This window comes from Harmonia axyridis, chromosome 6, assembly GCF_914767665.1.
Source record: "Harmonia axyridis chromosome 6, icHarAxyr1.1, whole genome shotgun sequence".
NCBI lineage: Eukaryota > Metazoa > Arthropoda > Insecta > Coleoptera > Coccinellidae > Harmonia > Harmonia axyridis.
Genome location: NC_059506.1, coordinates 32419228 through 32442037, shown reverse-complemented (window position 1 = coordinate 32442037; position 22810 = coordinate 32419228). Strand labels below are relative to the sequence as shown.

Here is a 22810-nt window from a genome sequence, read left to right as displayed (position 1 = left end):
ATTAAAACTATAAACCATATTGACACTTTTGCAATAGATGGCTTTAGCGGTAAGTAGTTTTCGAAATAAATAGATCGTAGATGTTAAACAATAAGCTTAGGTATTTGTAAACATAACGCCATCGAAATATTAGCCGATATGTGTCTGCATCATGAAGCTATTCTCGATTAAACATGTCAGATTACGAGGCAAATTCTCGTCAATTCTGCTTCAATATGAAGAAATCTGCGGCTGAGGCTCATCGAATGCTCTCGAATACCTAATGTGAGGTCGCTATTAGTAGAAGATCGTACCGAGAGTGGTTTCAACGCTTCAAGAATGGTAATTTTGACCTCGGAGGAAAGAAAAGATAGAGGTGCCCTTAGAAGTAAATAGCGTTGTATTGTAATCAATTGCAACAGTATGATGATAAAGTGAGATAGGACAACAACAAACCTGCAAAATTGACAACTAGAGGGGCGGTAAACATATCAGTGGCGTAGTCAATGGTTCTCTTACTGCCTCTTATTAAGTTTTCGGTGCTGAAATGTTTGGAACAAACATATGCATATTTCGGCAAATTGTTCATTTGCAATATTAATACGTGGCACCATATTTTGCTAAATTCTCTATTCGAAGGAAACCTACAAATGTTAGCATTGAATTAAGTTTTCGATATCTCACAAATACTACGCCATAGACGAGATATATTCTACGCCTATGGACTCAAAACGTGAACTTACCTATGATAGGTTAGGTTTTCATTTCCGATGTTTTACACACTATACATGTTTTTCGAGTATTTACCATGATTAAAATTAACAATATGTAACTTAAAATTCACAAACTTGTATGAAATAACGCCGATTACAAACGTGAAATTAAAATGAACAGTTAACCCTTAACGCACCTCTAGTTGACACGTGCAATAACAACAACAGAACCGTGTTGCCAAATCCTCAGAATATTCGCAAAACATCTATGCCACAGAACGGAGAAGATTACTTCTTCCTCAGAATGGCAACGCAGTACATTATAAGTGTTTGTAAACAAAAATGTTATAGCGATGTCAACAAATGCTATAAGGCACCTCTATCTTTTCTTTCCTCTGAGATTTTGACGTTGAAGACCAGCATTGCGGTGGAAGAGAAAAGGTTTTCGAAGATGCAGAATTGGAGGCATTACTTGATCAAGAATCGTGTTAAACGCAACAAGAATTGGCAGGATCATTGGGAGTGATGCAACAAGCCATTTCAAAACGCCTGAAAGTCATGGGAATGATTCAGAAACAAGGAAATTGGGTGCTCGTGCTGTACTAGTTGAAGCCGACAAATGTTGAACGGCTCTTATTTGCTGTTGAACAGCTTCTTACAAGGCAAAGACGGAAGGGATTTCTGCATCATATTGTGACTGGAAACGAAAAATGGGTTCATTACGATATTGCCAATGGGAAGTCCTACACCTATCGCCGTATTCTCCAGACGTTTTTCCCTCGTACTATCACTTGTTTCGATCAATGACACACGGCCTGGCTGATCAGCACTTCAGGTCTTATGAAAAAGTAAAAAATTGGATCGATTCGTGGATCGCTTCAAAAGATGACCAGTTATTTTAACGCGGGATTCGTACGCTGCCCGAAAGATGGGAGAATACTTTGAATCATAAATGTATAACCAGTTTTTCACAAAAAAGCCTCGAATTTTGGAACAAAACGGCAGAAGCAAAGCTGTACGTCCCCTACTTATTATTATATCATTATAAGCTTGGTAAGTACCTACTAACAGTGAAAATGTGGCTGAGAACGCCTTGTCTATGATTTTTTAGGACAAACCAATAAAATCAGTGAATGCATGAAGAGTCATCAATAAAATTTGCATCTCAGCAATTCGAACAAGGAAATAACTTTAGACCATCCTGTGGAGACTAACTACAATTTGGCACGGCATGGGACATTTCATGGCGTACTAAATCATAATATTAAGGCTGGAACAGAATGTGCAGTAATTATATACCCTTCGTGGGGTTACACTACGATCAACCATGATTACATTGGCTTTACGTCCTATAGGCAGCGAGGGAAATCGATAGCATACAATGGAAATACGGAAAACGCATGGAATTCCACATTCATATGTATCATTTGTCATTTCCTTTTAAGCCACATTTTTTTTCACTTCAGAGTAATAAGCATAGATAGAGGGAGCATATGTCCTTTTTTGGAGTGAAATTTTGTCCCCAACATGAACTATCAAATTTGACATGAAGCGCGCGGAAATGGAAACATATCAGTCATACGATATTTCACTCAATTCGCGAGTTTTTCCACAAAGAACGCACTTCTTATGTCCCATAGTGAATCACGTTTCATATCAACTTAAAATATATTGAGATGAATACCTAAATATAACACCAAAATCAGAAAACAAACTTCAAGCGCGCCAAACGACGTGAAACAACAGATGACACTAGGAGAGCAATAGTTGCCAAACCTTGGATTTCAGCAGGTAGCTACAGAAAAAAATATATATTCTGCTTATTTTAAATTCGACAATTAGGGAAAATATCGGATTCCAAATATTCAAATTTGCATATTTAATCGGAAATCACTCAAATGAATATATTTCATTCAATATAATATACATTCATAACGACAACTGCTACGGCCTCAGGAAGTACTTTTATAGGACGTGTTCAACCACGATACTTGATACAAAGAAATAATAATATTTCTTTGTATCATGGTTTTCAATTACTGAACTACTACCTTACTGGTGGTGGCAATAAAATTCGAATTTTATGGTTATTCTTGAGAAGCAACCCACAATATCTTAACATCTGCCCATATTTCTGAAGGAGCATTTATCCCACAATGACTGACACTATATTCAATAAAACACAAAGATGACGGAAATCTGGAAAGGCTGCTATGTGCAGTTCTGGTTTGTCACTGTATTTTGTTGAAATTCTTTCCATATTCAGTAAATTGACAAGGATAGGAAACACACCTACCAACAAACTGTATTTATGAATCAGAAGGTTTTTCAAGAAGTGGGTGAGTATCAACCTACTTTCTGTTCTCTGCTTAAAGTATTATATTGAAAATACTTATAGTTTTTCATCGAGTACCATTTCAGTTGAACCATCACTGATGTTAGTTAATTCTGCATAAGACATCTGGAGAAATTGTAGTTTTTATTAATCATAGAGAAATCCAATAGATGGCGCCAGTCATGAACTGAGGGAAATGACCATTCATCGAAAATCCTTCGCTATCAGATTCCATACACGAAGAAACCAACCAGCTCGAACCCTAGACAATAAATATTTAAATTAAAGTTTAATTTGGCGAGAATCACATACAGATCGCGACAGGGGTTCCTGCAGGACTCAAGCCAAAACAGATGAATGTATGCAAATCCAGATCTTGGTCCCATTGTTCTCAAACGTAGTGGAAGATACGAATGATCCAGCACCCCCTGGGTAGGGTAAGAAAGGGTGCATTCTATGAGCAGACAAAAGCATTGATGGTGGCGCTTCCTCCCGGTATTTTGCAGTCTGCTGAAGATTGGGGGCGGTATGGTTATTAATAACAAAGGTGCACTCCTCTTTGAGATGAAGTCGATACGTTTTACGACGTTGAAGACCTTTTTGACAAGGGTGCATAAATGCGTTGAAATTATTTTGAGTTTCATCTTATGGGGTTCCGTGGCTTGGAATTAGACTAGCTGTAATCGAAAAGAGGGGCCTAGGTCGGGGACAGTGGAGGTTTATGGTTTTAACGCTTTATCTCTTTTCATATTCATGAGTTCGGTAGATGGGATTCGGTCTTGTGTTGAAATGTTAGCATTTAAATTGAATCTGGGGATACGAAGTTTTAAATTTCGAATCAACACACTAAAAATGTTGAAGGCACTGGCTTGAATTCAGGAGCTTTTGAGCGGTTGTCATTCATGAGCTAGTTGCGCTTTTGGAGAACAATTGTGTATGTGTTACAATTTGTGGTGCCCAACATTGGAACATGCTAGCGCTCGAAACATCCTGAATGCTTCATATCTTTCGATATTCTGCTTGCATTTTCTTTGCTTTTGAAGGCGCTATATTGGAATGGAGCTTTAAACTTTAACAGATCGTAGCTGCATTAAATATGAAAATTTTTTCCTATTAACGTAGTTCCAATTCGTTTTCATTTAGGAATTGCTTTAAATATTGTTTTAACTTAAATGTCCCCCTTCGGTATGAACCATAGAGTAATAAACATAGATAGAGAGAGTATACGCAATTTTTACATGTCCCTAACATGGTTAGAATACGTTGTCGGATTGTGATATATTTTCAAATCCACAATTTTACTATATCGTTATGAATGTATATTATATTGAATGAAATATATTTATTTGAGTGATTCCCGATTAAGTATGTAAATTTATAAATTTGGAATCCGATATTTTTCCTAATTGTCGAATTTATAATATGCAGAATAATCATCATTTTCTGTATCTAGCTGCTGAAATCCAAGGTTTGGCAACTTTTGCTCTCCTAGTGTCATCGGTTGTTCCACGTCGTTTGCCGTGCTTGAGGTTTGTTTTTTAAATTTCTGATCTAGGTATTTATTTCAATATATTTTGAGTCAATATGAAACGTTTATTCACTATGAAAAATAAGAAGTGCGTTCTTTGTGTAGAAACTCGCGAATTGACTGGAATATCGTATCACTGCTATGTGCTCATGGTATTAGCCCCCCTTGACTTAAGTATTCATTTATTCGGGAAACTTTCACTCAACTGGAGTAGCTTTTTATCTTCCTCTATGTGGTGGTACATTATCGTGCTGATACAACTTATTTCCAACAATGTTGAGTTCTAGATCATCAATGAAGTCAAAATGTTTACCTACTCCAAAAATTTTTATACAAATCTGCATTCAAACGATTATCTATAACATTTATTGGTTATTGTTGAGAAACCCCAAACCCCAGACGTTGACATTAAACGTTTCTGAAATCGAATTAAGATCAAGTATTCTATATAGTTAGAATTTGATCATTGAGTGCTTTCCTTTCAGATGTTTTGAATTGGGCAGTAATTCTATGTACATGCATTGTTCAGACATTCTCCTACTTTCTTCAAGGACAGCTTCTAAACTTTGAAGACTTTTTCTGGCTATTTCCTTGAATTGCTTCTGAATTCTACAATGCCTCTCTCTACAAGTTCATTATGATTGTTGCTGATACTATCTTTATAGTGAAACAAGCCTAGTCAGATCACATGACAAGAGAAATAAATCTGTTATTCTGTGGATGTTGTTGAAACTTCAAGAAACCATTGAAAAAATTCCAGTTGTCCAAATAACCTGATAATTTTCAGATATAAACAAGTGAATCTGAACATGAGGTATGTACTATACTTTACCTGTAAAAACGGAAATAGCATCTAGAAGATTTGTTTTTATATGCCTTTTGGTTTTCTCAAAAAAATTGTTCCATAAATGACATTGTTTTGAAATTATCACATCCTTCTATGCTGCGTCAAAGCATGTCACAGACCAGAAAGTTTTGGCAGTTTGACAGATTTTTTGTGTTCAGAAGATTGAATTGAGTATATTCAATCGACTATTCACATGCGAAATGTTGTGAAAAAATTAAGTGAATACCAATTTGAACAAAGGTGCAACACTTTTGACTTCAGGTCAGTGCCTCTCTCATTTTTAATTCGTTCTTTCGCAATAGAAACAATAATTAGTGTTTCAATTTCAACAGTAACAGAATGAATTTATTTTGAGATATTGATTAGACAAAGCTGTCTGAGAAAGGTTCACTGAATAGTGTTTCAATAGAAATACAGCTCAAATGAGTTACTATAGGGCAGTATATAGATAAAACAATTCAGAGGTCGAATCCACAGATGAATCATAATTCCAAAATTCTCGTCTAACCTCCCTATCTATAAAAATTAATCTTAAAAAAACCCCCGCTGAATTCATCCAATAATCTGAAAATCCCAGATAACGAAACTGTCATTCAATAATTGTATTCTAATCTCAAACAAGACGCAACGAGCTGTGCGGAATACAAAGTTGTCCCCAAATAAAACTGAAGTTATTTAACGTTTAGTAATAAATTCAAGCTGATCCTATTACTGGCATTATCCGAACCCTAGGCCTCCTCTGCAAAGGGGGAATGATAATTCATTGCAGACGTCCCGTTGTCTTTTTTATTTGAATCACTCTTTGACTTCGCACTTCACTCTACATGTTTTATCGTTTGGTAGGCGGTGAATTTTTTGGTTGGGTTCTTTGGTATCACAAATTGCGATTAAAAATATTATCACTGTTTCTTCCCCGTTCTATTATATATATTCTATATAAGGTGCCTACTATTTCATTTGTTTGTCATCTTGGTTTGAGTTATGCGGTACTGATGATCCCTAACATGGGTGAAACCGGTATATCGCTTCTCTCCCTCGATGACATGCATTTTCCTTGGGTTACTTTCGATTATGATTCCTACGAAATATCGTGAATTCTGTTTAACAATGGTTATGTTGATGGCATTTTTGCTGATACATTGACCAGATAGATAATTAATATCGTATGATATTATTACATACTTGAAATTGTACTTATTTTTCTTTTCCTTTTTGTATTTTCTTCATTCTTTACCAAGTATCATCCATTTTATTTATTAATATGTTTATGTATATGTACAGTTTTATATCTTTTATGCAATCAAATTTGACCGAATTAAGGGACTACTCAGTGGTCCCTGTCAAATACACCTACCATCTTCATTGCGGTGCGCAGGGTTGAAGGAAGAAGGAAAACAACTGCGTTTTTTGCTTCACTGCAGTTCTATTTGAATTTTCATAAATTATGATCAGATATACAATGTGTATATGGTTTTCAAAGTATGAATTTATTCTCGATTGAACATGTCAGCCCACGAGCAAAATTCTCGTCATTTGAGGAAGGTTTTAATTTTTTGCTTCAATATGAAGAAATATGAGATCAAGGTTTATCGAATGCTCTCAAATATCTATGGTGAGGCTGCTATTAGTGAAAGAACGTGCAGAGAGTGGTTTCAATGCTTCAAGAAAGGTGATTTTGACTTGAGAACCAGCATGACGATTGAAGGGAGAAGGTTTTCGAAGACGCAGAATTGGCGGCATTACTAGATCAAGACTTCTATTAAACGCAACAAGAATTGTCATGATCATTGGGAGTGATGCGACAAGCCATTTCAAAATGACTAAAAGTTATGCAAATAATTCAGAAACAAGGAAATTGGATGCCGTACGAGTTGAACCCGAGAGATGTTGAACGGCGTTTGTTTTCTTGTGAACAGTTGCTTGCAAGGCATAGACGGAAGGGATTTCTACATCGCATTGAGACTGGAGACGAAAAATGGGTTCATTACGATAATCCTAAGCGCAAAAAATCATGGGGATATCCTGGCCATGTTTCCACGTCGTCGGCCAAACCTGAGATGTCTAAAAACCTGGTGTATGGACTGGTTAGCTTTTGTTTTGCCAATTTTGAGAATATTAGTTTAAGCTTCTGATTGGCTAGGATCGGGTTTTAATTGATGTATCCTGTCAAAATCAAAGGAAAAAAGATCTAAATAAAAGGTATGACATTGCGGCGCCGCCACGAAATAAAACTAATATTTTCAATTTGGTCGAATGTCATTTCATTCAAAATTGAATAGTGCATTCACCCCGCCACGAAATAAAACTTATATTTTCAATTTGGTCGAATGTCATTTCATTCAAAAATTGAATAGTGCATTCACCATTTTTAAAGACATCTTAGCCAAACCGAATATTCTCGGTTCCAAGGCCATGCCCAGTATTTGGCGGAACCAGCTCGGCGAAGTGTATAATGAGTTGTTAAAACCCACTAAAACGATCACAGGCGATTGTTATCGAACGCAATTAATGCGTTTGAACCAAGTTTCGAAAGACACACGACCGCAATACAACCATCTATGAAAAAGTGATTTTACAGTAGGCCAATGCTCGACCTCATGCTGCGAAATTGGTCGAGACATACTTGGAAACATTGAAATGAGAAGTACTACCCCATCCGCCATATTTTCCAGATGTTGCTCCCTCGGATTATCACTTGTTTCGATCAATGGCACACGGCCTGGCGCTTCCGGTCTCATGAAGAAGTCAAAAATTGGATCGCTTCAAAAGATGACCAGTTTTTTCAACGCGGGATTCGTACGCTGCCCGAAAGATGGGAGAAAGTAGTGGCCAGCGATGGACAATACTTTGAATCATAAATATATAACCAGTTTTTACAATAAAGCCTCGAATTTCGGGAAAAAACGGCGGTAGTAAAGTTTACAATTTTTTTTCAATATGAAAATGAAACCTCTTCTTGAAAAATCTTTTAATTACTGCCCAGAATAGCTACCAGCTGCAAAGTTCTGAGATACGTATGACTTCAACCATTGCGTTTTCAACGAAAATATCGCCGCAGAACCCTACAAAAACCCCCAAGTCTAATGCTTGTTAAAGTATTCGAAAACAAACCCTATCAAATCGCTAATTCCCGTTTTTAGACAAAACGGCCTTTCCACTTGAGATTGCCATCGGATCGTAACTCGCAAAAATGACATGTTCGAGTCCCAAACCCGCTTATCATCACTACAGTGTCGCATGAAAGCCCGAACACAGCCAACCTATTTATATAGCAAACCAAACACGTTGGAAATTTAAACCGATAGTCTCATGGGTTATTATTTCCAGCATTTTGTTTCGAACATATTCAGCCCAATTCATTAAATCGGTTTCATTCGGTAGTGTGTGTGTATGCATATAATCGATACTCTTGATTCAAACGATAACGTAAAACGTTTCGAACGGGCTTTATCATGTGCGAATTGGTGCTATGGTGCTCACTCGATTTGCTGTTGATTAATAAATTTAGGTACATAGCAGATTTTATGAGTACGATAACACGAGGCGATATAATGAAAAAGCAAGTTTTGGTGTCAGATTTTTAATGTTTTTAATGTGGTGATTGAAAAAATAAGCAAACAAATCAGCTCTATTTTTTGAGGTACAGGTTTATTTATATCGGTTTTGATACTTGCCAAAAATAATGAAAGTAATATATAGTTTTAGATATACATAGGCGTACAACTATGCTTCCGCCGTTTTTTTCCCGAAATTCGAGGCTTAATTGTGAAAAACTGGTCATACATTTATGATTCGAAGTATTGGCCATCGCTGGCCACTACTTTCTCCCATCTTTTGGGCAGCGTACGAATACCACGTTGAAAAAATTGGTCATCTTCTGAAGCGATCCACGATTGATCAAATTTCTTACTTCTTCAATAGACCAGAAGTGCTGGTCAGCCAGGCCGTGTGTCATTGATCGAAACAAGTGAAAGACCGAGTGAGCAACGTCTGGAGAATACGGCAAGTGGGGTAGGACTTCCCATTTCAACTTTTCCAAGTATGTTTAACCATTTTCGCAACATGAGGTCGAGCATTGTTATGCTGTAAAAGCACTTTATCATGTCTCTCGTTGTATTGCGGCGGTTTGTCTTTCAATGCTCGGCTCAAACGCATTAATTGCGTTCGATAATGATAGCCTGTGATTGTTTTAGTCGGTTTTAACAACTCATAATACACTACGTCGAGCAGGTCCCACCAAATACTGAGTATGACCTTGGAACCGTGAATATTCTGTTTGGCCGTCGACATAGAGGCATGTCTGGGATATCCCCATGATTTTCTGCGCTTGGGATTATCATAATGAATCCATTTCCAGTCTCCAGTCACAATGTGATATAGAAATCCTCCCCTCCGTCTTTGCCTTGTGAGCAGCTGTTCACAATCGAACAAACGCCGTTCAACATCTCTCGGCTTCAACTCGTAAGACACCCAATTTCCTTGTTTCTGAATCAATGTCATGACTTTCAGATGTTTTGAAATGGCTTGTTGCGTCACTCTCAATGATCCTGCCATTTCTTGTTGCGTTTGACACGAGTCTTTATCAATTAATGCCTCCAATTCTGCATCTTCGAAAACCTTCTCTCTTCTACCGCCATGCTGGTATTCGATGCCAAAATCACCTTTTTTGAAGCTTTGAAACCAGTCTCGGTACGTTCTTTCACCAATAACGGCCTTACCATAGGTATTTGAGAGCATTCGATGAGCCTCAGCCGCAGATTTCTTTATATTGAAGCAGAAAATCAGATCCTCTCGCAAATGACAAGAATTTGGCTCGTAAGCTGACATTTTTAAGCGAGAATAACTTTACGATGCGGACACAAATCGACTTATACTTCGAGGGCGTTATGTTCACAAATGCGTAAGCTAAGTATGACATCTGCGATCTATTTATTTCGGCTGCCACTCACCGCAACAGCCAACTATTGCAAAACGGCGAAAGTAAAGTTGTACACCAAATATTTACCTTTATTATCTTTAGTATTTACCTTTAATTAAAAGTCAGAATTATAGAATGCATTCCTTGGATGTTCAGCTCAACAAAAAAAAAAAAAATAAATAAATAAATCCACCGGTATCTTGAAAACCAGAAGTATATATCTAGGTCTAGAATTTTCAATTCAGAGGTGGCACATTCTCAAAGAATCACACTGTATTCCAATGTAGATCCTCCAACGGCGAAACCCCAATAATTTATAAATATGCGGAAACAATGCGTCATATCATAATTTGTATGCGAAATTATTGCTATACATCACCGATTCTAGGGGTTAGCACAAAAACTGCAACCCTCATTAGAATTTTTATCGCTTCCATTCATTGATCCCCTGTTAGGACTGCCCTAGAACGGACATAGCTATATACGTATGCAAATAAATCGACACAGCAATTATAAAATTAAAAGCTTCGAAAATTTATGAGAGGGGGCGCTAATGTTAGGGGGGATGCTACGTGTCGTTCCGATGGAAGTGCAGCCACTGATTGTTCGAATGCGAATTTTTGCACTACAGGTCCGGATTTAAAAGGATTTGGTACCAACGATCTTATTTCCATTCGAATGATAAGGAGATTTGGCAATTTCTTGTATGTAATAACTGTTGTAGAATATAGACTTTTTTTCTCGAATTATTGATGTTGCTGACAGGTTGAAGGTTTATGTATATGAAAGCCACTTTTTAAAAAAACTTTGACATGTTTCGGTTTCAGTCTGAAATCTTTTTCAGGGCTCTAAAATGAGATACAGAAAATTTTGCTACATTTAATATATTAGGTGTACTACTTTGCTTCCACCGTTATGCAATAGATGGCTGTGAGGGTAAGTATTAGTCGAATTGTATAGATCGTAGATGTCATACAATAAGCTTAGTATTTGTTAACATAACGCCATCGAAATATTAGTCGATTCTCATTATTTGCGAGAGGTCTTAATTTTCTGTTTTAATATGAAGAAATCTGCGGCTAAGGCTCATCGAATGCTCTCACATACCTATGGTGAGGCCGCTATTAGTGCAAGAACGTGGCAAGAGTGGTTTCAACGCTTCCAGAACAGTGATTTTGTCATCGAAGACCAGCATGGCGGTGACAGAGACTAAGAGAGAAGGTTTTCGAAGATGCAGAATTGGAGGCATTTCTTGATCAAGACTGTGTCGAACGCAACAAGCAATGGCAGGATCATTGGGAGTGAAGCAACAAGCCATTTCGAAACGCCCGAAAGTCATAGAAATGATTCAGAAACAAGGAAATTGGGTGCCGAGTTGAAGCCGAGATATGTTGAACGGCGTTTGTTTGCTTGTGAACAGTTGCTTGTAAGGCATAGACAGAAGGGATTTCTGCATCGAATTGTGACTGAAGACGAAGAATGGGTTCTTACGATAATCTCAAACACAGAAAATCATGGGGATATCCCAGCCATGCTTCCACGTCGACGGTCAAACCGAATATTCATGGTTCCAAGGTCATTCCCAGTATTTGGTGGGACCAGCTCAGCGAAGTGTATTATGTGTTGTTAAAACCGACTTAAACAATCATAGGCAATCGTTATCGAACGCAGTTAATGCATTTGAGTCGATCATTGAAAGACAAACGGCCGAAATACAACGAGAGATATGATAAAGTGATTTTTCAGCATGACAATGCCCGACCCCATGTTGCGAAAGTGGCCAAGACGTACTTGGAAACGTACCTACCCGCGTATTCCTCAGACGTTGCTCCTTTGGACTATCATTTGTTTCGATCAGTGACACACGGCCTGGCTGACCAGTACTTCCGGTCTTATGAAGAAGGAAAATCGCTTCAAAAGATGACCAGTTTTTTCAACGCGAGATTCGTACGCTGCCCGAAAGATGGGATAAAGTAGTGGCCAGCGATGGACAAGACTTTGAATCATAAATGCATAACCAGTTTTTCACAATGAAGCCTCGAATTTCAGATAAAAACGTCGGAAGCAAAGTTGTGTGCCTATATATATTTTTCGGTGAGGACAACTGCAAGATTGTTATAATTATTATTACTTTGCACAGTTCTTGCAGTACATCTTGATATAAATATCAATTCCCAAAAGTTTTCCCTTTGTTCCAGACCCGACGAGTTGCCCTTTTATAATACCTCCAATATCTCTACCCGTTCTCCTGTCATCCTGTTTTAATTGAGGATGACTATTCAAAAAATTATTCGAATATTTTATAAGGGGTCGTCTTCCTCAAGTGGCATAAGAATTACAAGGGATCCCAAGGGCTAAGAATGATAGGGTCAGGTGGGGAAAATGAAGAGTCCTTCGAGGGTTGCTTCCTGGAGAGGGTGATTATTACCCTTGACTCATAAGGAAGGGCATCGCCAGGACCTTCTGGAATTTTTCTCGATTGACTTCAAGAAAAAGGATTGGATCTTCTGCGTTGGAAACTTAATTTGGTCGTTTGAAATATACATTCAGGGTCTATATCGATACTCCATCGTCAATAAAGGAATAAAGGAAATAAAAAAAAAATTTCTACAAATTTTTTGATTTTGATAATAATTGTTTCGTCAACACTGTGGTTTTCTGAAACTATGTTTCGCATTATACAATTCAATTGCAATTTGAGGTATCGCGATTTCGTGGTGATTATTAAAACACTGATGGACGAAAGACGAGATCTTCATTATGGTACAGCACTTGGAAACATCCTTGAATACTCAACCAACTCAACTAGTCATCATCTAGTACCTTACTCCACTGAACTCCCCTTTTCCCAGTTGTATATCTGATCAACATAAAATCATATTTTACACCGTGGATTTCTTCTTCCTTTTCTTATTCTCTAAGTTGTATGCCTGCGTAATGTTATCATGGTGCTTGCACACTAATTAGGGTAGAGAAAAGATATTCTCTATTTGTATCTTGTAGCAGGAAAACTCACATAGGCATTGTTGCTTGTATCGTGCTATTTTGCCAGCTCAAGATTTTTACAGAAGAGTATCATTTGAATATCACAGTATATATGATTGAAAGAAAAACAAATAATAAAAATTTAGATAAACAACAAATAAGAAAACAAAACAAACAATAAAATATGGGATACAATTAGGAATTGCTGACAAAAACATGATCAGTAAGAATACAGTTAGGAAGATTGCATGTCTCCTGGTTTCTTGAGGGGAAAGATCTTTATATCCTTGGAATTGCATGTTCTGCGACAATAAGAACAAGATACAGAGACAAAGTGAAAACGAATTCTCTTTGGAAACTTTCACAATAATCCACACGAATCAGCAGATAATAGATTGATCAATCGATAGACTGAGTCATAAATAAAGAGTGTTCACGCACACGTGGAAGTTGCACTTTTGTAGACAATGGGATCTCAAAAACTTTTGTTATTTTAGAATTTTCAGCTGAGAATGGTTCTGAATGATTGGGTGTGACTCAATGATGAAGAATTTGAGGTGAAAATCAATATTGCTGTCTGGTGGTCTTAAATACGTAAACTATTGAACAGAATGTACTAGAGATTTGAAATATTTTATAGATAAAATTAATATTCGCTAATCCAGTAGATGTATATGCAACCAATTCTGCAATTTTCAATGATTCTTCAAAACACTGTCGCATTTTAAAATAAACATTTTCCCAAAGAATGAAGCATTTAATCTCAAAATTGAATTAAAATCGAGAAATGTCAGAAGACAAATATGGAAGACAGCTAAGAAAGTTAAAATCATATGAGCTGTGCAATAGTGCTAAAATCATTTAAATATATCTATCCATCGAAAAGTTCTGAGGCAAAAACTGCAAGAGGTAGGGGATTTCAACCCCTCAAAAGTACAGTGGGAGGTCGAAAAATTGTTTATTAGCGCTTTAAAAAGGTTTTCATTTCTGAAAAATTTCATGCCGACGCTGTTACCAATTCACGAGAAAAAAAATTGTTCGATCTTTTGAAGGGTTCTATCTTAAGAGTGGATGAGAATTTGAAAGAAATATATATGACAAACTATCCTCATTTTTAGCCAAGTAGTCCGCACACAAACCAAAGACATCTATTCATTACTCACGTTTTAAATTTGCACCTCGAAAAGAACCCTGAATCTCACCCAACTTGGTGTTATAGATAGCGGAGCGACATCTCTTGGGATGAATCATTTCCACCTGAATGCCCCGGTTTGTTCGGGTGGTAAAGCGTGCCTTTCAGCGAAGGTCATCCAAGCGAAACCGTGACAAAGTAGGGTGGGTATAGAAGTTGGACCCCAGTCTGGAACAATGACCAGAAGTAGACATATATCGGCGACAGACGATCGTCTTCAACCTCTGGCGAATTCATTATTCACTAACACCGTGAGAAACCACCCCCTTGTCATAGGGGTGTGTGGGAGATGGCAATAACGCGAGGAGCCAGCTTCCTCTTCGTTGAGATGGACAGGGTAGGATGAGTAATTTTGGGAATGTTTCTAGAGTCTGAAGAGAATATTTTGGAGGAAAATGATGTGAGTATCTGTACAAAACACAATAGTATTGGGCCAATTGAAAAGTCCTCGGTCTGATGCACACATGGCGGTGCTAGTATTAAATCCATATATTTTTTTGTTAGTACTAACCTTCAAACGATACGTGTCAAAATTTGACAGCAGTCCGACCATTAGTTTGTTAGTTATTGCGTTGTGAGTGTAGCTACTTTCATTATTTGAAAAAAGATAGAAGAGAAAAGAAAAAGAATTTCGTGTGCTGATGAAATATTGCTTTTTGAAGGGAAAAAATACAGTTGAAGCAAAATCTTGGCTTGATGAAGAGTTTCCTGTACCAGGAAAATCAACCATCATTGATTGGTATGCTAAGTTTGAATGAATGGTGAAATGAGCACCAAAGACATAGAACGCAGTGGACGCCCAAAAGAGGCTGTCATCGACAAAAAATAAAAAGAGTGCACGAAATAATTTTGAATTACTGTAAAGTGAAGTTGATCGAGATAGCAGATATTGTGAATATATCATCTGAACGTGTACATCATATCATTCACGAATATTTGTACATGAGAAAGTTGTGTGCAAAATGGGCGCCGCGCGAGCTCACAATCGATCAAAAGCAACAACGTGTTAATGATTTTGAGCAGAATTTGAAGCTGACGCAATAAACCCGAATTTTTGCGTCGATATGTGACAATGGATGAAACATGGCTCCATCATTCCACTTCGGAGTTCAATCGAAAGTCAGCTGAGTGGACTGCACACGATGAATCGAACCCAAAGCGAGGAAAAACAGTGAGCTGGCAAGGTTATGGCATTAGTATTCTGGGATGCGAAAGGTACAATATTCGTTGAGTACCTCCAAAAGGGCCAGACCATCAACAGCGATTATTATATAGCGGTATTGGATCGTTTAAAGAATGAAATTGTTAAAAACGGCCCTATTCGAAGAAAAAAAGGTGCTTTTTCATCAAGACAATGTGCCGTGTCACAAATCAATGAAAATAATGGCAAAATTGCATGAATTCGGCTTCTAATTGCTTCTGCATCCACCGTATCCGCCAGATCTGGCCCCCAGCGACTTTTTACTGTTCTCAGACTGTATCTTTGGAGGTTATCCTCTAAAGATATGTTTCTACTTTCTTCAACGGTTCGTAACTCCGTTGAAGTAGCAGTGAGTAAGTTGTGGTGAGTAGAGGGTTGTAAATCCACTACAAACCAAGTAAAACTCGCGGTGGAGTTAAAATAATTTATTAACGTCGTAACTTTGAACAAAATAATGTTGTTGAGAATTACAATGAGTATAGCTTTTATATTAGTTGTGACGACACAGTTTTCGTCATTGACCGCCTTTCGGAGTTGCTGGAATCTGCAAAATTCGCATATTATTTGGCCTAGATATGGTATATTGAGTGCATGAGGTCGATAACTGCTCCCTTATAATTTTCCATGGAATTTGAATTCTTGATATTCCTTAATGTTTAATTCACATTAAACACAGACTTTAAAAAAATGCTCGCTAGAAAGGAACTCGAAAATTACAGATATTGTTTCCAATAATGAAACAATCTGTTAGGACAATGAACACTAAGAAAAAGGAACGAAAATATCCCAAGCTTATACATACAAACTACTCAATACTTCAACGCCACCCCTGAAGACACCGTCCCTTCTCGTGGCCTGAACGGTTACCAACATACGGAACGTCAAGCATGAACTATGGCCAGGATAACCACCTCATCTACAAAATATCCCTGCTCTAGACATTAACGTGAACGACCGAATTCAATAAGTCATTTGGAAGATCCTGCCCAGGATCCCTAACTGTAACCACCCCTTGGTCTACTCCTGACTTCTGACCGTTCAAAAATGATTACGGTGACGTTCTGAAGGGCTAGGATGATGTATATTTCGATTATTCGATAAGATAATATCAGTTCTGGTCGCTGGGGAAGGTTTATGTCAAAAATTTTTCAATAACCGGGGATTGATATTACTTAGACATCATGACGGCCATATAGATCATACATCTAGATATAAAAAAAGAAATATCATAATAAGATATACAGGGTGTTTCGGAATTGGAGGTACAATCGAAAATGAGAGATTCAATTCTTCGGATCATTCTGAGGAAAACGTTCAATATACATGGGCCCGCAAACGCTTTGTTTTTGTGATAGTGGGTGTTGAAGTTTTTTTCTCCTAGCACCTTTCCTTCGCAAGATATCTGACTCAAATTTGGCATTGATAATCCAAGTAGAAGTTTTCATCATGTGATATGCTACAGAGTCCGCTTTTTTCCTTCAGAACATTTTTTGGTTGACCACTGGTAGTTTAGAAAAATGCGGAAAGAAACTTTGGTCCAGTACTACACTTTTTGGTTTCTTGTAGTTTTGTCGATTCTAAAAAAAATTTCGATAAATTCTATGCTAATCCTCAGGAAAATCCAAATCATTACAAAGGTTCATTCAATAAGCTGTGATGAATAAATTAATTATAAGTTTTGGTACTTGTATATACTGTAGTATATATTGTATATATTCAGTATCAAAATCACAAGATGCAAGATAAACATTTATACTGTCTGTATACAGTATAATATAATATAATGCCCAAACTCAAAGAAGAGCAGGCACTGGAGTTCGAAGGGGCACAAATGAAGTTCAAGATCGACGTCTAAGACTTATGGCCATTAGATACCGATTTGCGACAACTCGATCTTTGGCTGATGAGTGGTTAGGAGAATAAGGCCATCCTATAACTGTCCGAAAAGTTTACCGCTGGATAAGGTCTTTTGGACTGCAGCTTTATCGACCCCTTCTTGTGTTAACTTTGACAGTTGAGCATCGCCGGCAACGATTATACTAGTGCAGAGAACGTCAACATTGGAATGTGGAATGGCATCAGGTTGTTTTTTTGATAAATCTCGATTCTCCTTGGGTGCACATGATGGCCGAAGAGGGGTTAGACGACGTCGGGGAGAAAGAAGTAAACCTCAGTTTGATGTTGAGCGTCATGTACACCGGACAGTAGGCGTTACGTTATAGGGTGCTATCGCACATGCAAGTAGGTCAGCTTTAGTCTTTATTCGAGGTAACATTACAGCGCTGCGTTATCTTCAAGAAATAGTGGAGCCAAATGTTCTTCCTTACCCGAACCGACTTGAGAATCAAATATTTCAGCAAAATAATGCCCGACCTCAGATCCCCTGATCTTTCGCCCATAAAGCATGTTTGGGACATAATTGGTAGAAGGCTTGGAAATTTACCCTACCATCACGGACTTTGGCGACTCTGAGACAGAAGTACAGGTAGCTTGAGATAGTATCCTTCAAGAAGAAATAGACCATCTTATTGCATCAATGCCGAGACGTGTTGGGGAGTGTATAGATAATCGCGGTAGACAATTATTAATTATTAACAAATTTATTAAAAAAAAATTATAACATTTCGTTTTTTTATCCAAATTTCAATCATTTACTCCCTGCTATACTATCTATGTAATGTTGAAAATTTAAAGAGTTCCTTCTGAGTGATGCAGTTTCTTTGTCTGTTAGTATTTATATTACATTAAATAATTTGACTGAGCACTTGTTGTGTAATCAATAAATATAAGCGAAAATAAAGTGTTTTACTTTTTAATCATATTAAGATGAATTTCCGTCAAGTAAAGACCGAAAAAATCAAGAACTGAATTTAATTGATTGAATGTTACAATATAAATAATTTTAGAAATTCTTCCATTCTGAGAGGTGAACACTGAAAAACATTTCCTCAAAAATCCCCAACTACAGGATGGTCTCTAAAACACTCCTTTCCTCTTCCCAAACATCTAATTCTATGACTTTCCCATCATATTCACCCGTCAGACCCACAACCTCATTTTTTGGATGCCGCTAAATGAATAGGCTATATAAGAGGAATATTAATAGGCCCCTCCACAGAATGAAAAGATCGACTGTATGACGCGCAGAAAGGGCACTAACCCTCCTTTTTGCGTAGACGGCCGTACAAAAGGAAACTAATGATAATAAACCAGTACGAGGCGATATTATGGTCGTGTGTCAACAAAAAGCCTGCCCTTCCAGCATCCATTAGGAGTCATCCTGGTGGCAAGGACAAAAAAAACTGAAATTTTCAGTTCTCCTGATTGTCGCATTGTGTCCGCACAGACTGATGAGTCACGCGGCACTTTCATCTACGGGACTTTCGTTTTCGATGTTAATTATTCGTAATCAGAAGGCTGTGTTTAGTGTTTGGGGGGGGGGGATTGCATATAGGAGCGGTGGAATTGTAGAGTTCTCTGGATGAAGCAACAAGAGGACAAGAATAAAAAAAAGAAAGTTTAAGTTTGTAAATTCTTGAGATTTTCATACAGGACTCTTCTGAATTTTACTTCCCAAAATTAGTTTCACTCGAGAATCTTCAGGCCTTTAAATGCTGGGCACTTCATTATTCGTCACACCAGTATTTGACAAACTGAAAAATGAATTCGGAATAATAAAAACGAACACATTTCTCCTCGAAAATTCCACTTTGTTCTTCAAGATAGAGAAGGAAAAAATACTTTGGAAGAATCTTCTTGGGTTCGATCATTCTAAAAAGGTCCTTCGAAAATTTGATACTGCAGGATCTAAGATATATGTGGATCTTAGCAAGAATATGGTTCATCTTCCCACTGGAGTTCATCAGAACTCTGGAATTGGAGGGCGAGCTATAGAAGACGATGAGTATTGGCAAGAAAAGCTACTTGAATATAGCTCGATCCGGACCAAACTCTAGGTTGAATGCAACGTTTCAAAATTTTTACTAAGGAGAAAAATATACAAATTCATTTTATGAAACCCGCATAGCTACTCAGATTGCTAGATCTGCATATCAAGCATATAACGGGTGTTTTTTTTGAGGTATATAACTTTAAGTTGGCATTACTGTTCAAGATGGCGACCGATTTAACAGCTGTCAAGTGATTTGTTCTCAGTTTTGTTTGGCAATTCATCATGAATAGACTCACGCCTGAACAATGCTTGCAAATAGTGCAATTTTATTTCGAAAATAATAGTTCTGTGCGGAATACGTATCGCGCACTGCATCCATTTTATTTTGTTTAGCGATGAAGCGCACTTCTGGTTGACTGGCTACGTCAACAAACAAAACTGCCGCATTTAGAGTGAAGCTAATCCTCATGTGTATGTCGAAACACCGTTACATCCAGAAAAACTGACTGTTTGGTGCGCTTTATGGGCTGGTGGAATCATTGGTCCGTACTTCTTCAAAAACGATGATGGCCAGAACGTCACAGTCAATGGTGATCGGTATAGAGCCATGATTACTAACTTTCTCATTCCTGAATTGAACAACCATGATGTCCAGGAGCTGTGGTTCCAACCACACGGAGCAACATGTCAAACAGCTCGTGCCACAATCGATTTATTGAAAGACACGTTTGGTGACCACCTAATTTCACGTTTTGGACCTGTGAATTGGCCTCCAACATCTTGTGATATAACACTGCTAGACTAATTTCTGTGGGGCTATGTAAAGTCATTGGTCTATGCGGATAAGCCACAAACCCTTGACCATTTGGAAGACAACATTCGCCGTGTTATTGCCGATATACGGCCACAAATGTTGGAAAAAGTCATCAAAAATTGGCCGTCTAGATTGGACTATATGCGAGCCAGCCGTGGCGGTCATATGCCAGAAATCATATTCAAAATGTAATGCCACAAGATTATCTTGCGGTTAAATAAAATTCATGTCAATCGAATAATCCATCGTTGTTTTATTGCAATTTAAAGTTCTATAGCTCTAAAAAAAACACCCTTTATATGATACTTCTCAAATTTGAAGATACACTAATTTGATAAGAAGGAACAGAAGGTTGATACCTGACCCTTTCATTCCACAAAAATTAATATGATAGCCTGGAACGGAAGAGAAAGAAGATGGAAGGTCAACCAACTTCCACCACTATCGATTTCTGCAGGAACACGACTATTTTCCTCGCATCCATCAGAAAATAATGACTCCTCTAGTTTTAACTCCATTCCACTGTAAGCTACCATTACTGTTCAAGAAATTTACGATATGCTCCCGATCAAAATTTAATTATTGGAAAACCATTAGGGCTGTAGACCATCCTGATGTCCACAATAAATGTTACGTTGTGCAGTTAGTTGTATCGACAGATGGGCGTTAATATCTGGTAAACATCGGAATTGGCTTTGAGGAGGAATTCTTCATAACGTTAACGTTGGCGATTGGTTTGTTTTAGCTTGGTTTTTCTTTTCTGGATATAGAGAATGCACACTTATATGGATATTTTTAATTTGATTCGTTTTTCAATTTTTATTATGCTGAAGTTTGAAATTTATACTCTCATTGGTGAATCAATTTGAGATACAAATATCATACAGTTTTTTGTTCGATATTTTCATCCATAGTGAAAATTGAAAAACACACTGACAAAGTGAATCATAGTACCTACCTCAGAGTAATAGACATAGATAGAGGAAGCATATATTATGTCATTTTCAGTAAGTAAATTTTGTCTCCAACATGAACTATCAAATGTGACATGAATCGCGAGGAAATGAAAACATACGATACGATATTTCACTCAATTCGCGAGTTTCTTCACAAAGAACGCACTTCTTATGTCCTATAGTGAAACAACGTTTCATATCAACTCAAAATACACTGCGCAAAAAAATTAACGCACATTCTGAAAATCTCAATTTCAATGAAAGTTAACTCTACATTGACTTTATAACTTATTTTTTATGTCCTCTCGGGAAGGTTTTGAACGAAACATACTCAAAATGAGTGATCTTAAAATGTTCTGATCCAATCCTTCCCAGATTTCTCTGAGTTGGATTCCTAAGTCATTAAGAGTAGCTGGATGATTTTCTGAACTTCTCAGCATTCTATTGAGGTTGTCCCAAACCTGCTCAATCGGATTGAGATCTGGACTTCTTGCTGGCCATTCCATTCGAGTGACTTCAACCTCTTCAAGGTACTCCTGAACGATGCGCGCACGATGGGGTCTGGCATTATCGTCCATAAAAATGAAATTTTCACCAATGTATGCGGCAAATGGCACTACATGCTCTTCAAGAATGTTCCTTATATACCTATCAGAATTCATAGCTCCATTATCAACGAGTAGTCAAAGATATTCCACCCCATACCATAATCGATCCTCCCCCGAAACCAGTAGTATTCAGGAAATTGCACTGAGCATATCTTTCATGTGGACGTCTGTATACAAGGGAACGTCGATCACAATGGTAGAGGCAGAATCTAGACTAATCTGTGAAGAGAACTCTTTCCCAATCAGCCTCTTCCCAATGGATATGCTCTCTCGCAAAATCCAAACGTGCCCTTCGATGGGCTGGAGTAAGAGCTGGGCCTCTTGCCGCGACACGAGGCCTTAAATCATATTCTCTGAGGCGATTTCTTATTGTCTGAGTGCTAATTTGCACCCTATGAGTTTGCTCAAGCAGATTTTGAAGGAGGCGAGCGGTTGCAAACCGTTATCTCAACGAAGAAACTCTCAAGTAACGTTCTTGAATGGCAGTTGTTACCCGTGGTCTACCCTGTCCTGGTCTTCGGACATTCATACCTGTCTACCTGAATCGCTGCAACATTCTGGACACACTTGTATGGGAAACTCGAAACCTTTCTGCAATTCTTGTGTATGTCCACCCTTCTTCTCGTAAAACTACCGCTTGGGCACATTCCTCTTGGGTCAAATTGCGTGTTTCGCGTTGCATAGCGATCGAGTGTAGAAAATCAAACGAAAGAACTATTGATCACTAGAATTGATCGGTAACAACTGATTTCAGAATGGAGCCAATACATTCAAAATCTGAAAATCTCATCTTTTTTTGTTCCTGCTGGGAAAAAACATCTGTATTGAAGAAAAACGTTGAA

General features: G+C 37.7%; 1 protein-coding gene across 1 annotated transcript in view; it reads left to right on the top strand.

The window, feature by feature from the left end:
- The first annotated feature begins 5536 nt into the window (after positions 1 to 5536).
- Positions 5537 to 22810, top strand: part of LOC123682021 — a 594083-nt gene continuing 576809 nt past the window's right edge. The window contains exon 1 of the mRNA XM_045620397.1: positions 5537 to 5663. The gene's annotated coding sequence lies outside the window, so the exon portion shown is untranslated. The remainder of the gene's footprint in view (positions 5664 to 22810) is intronic.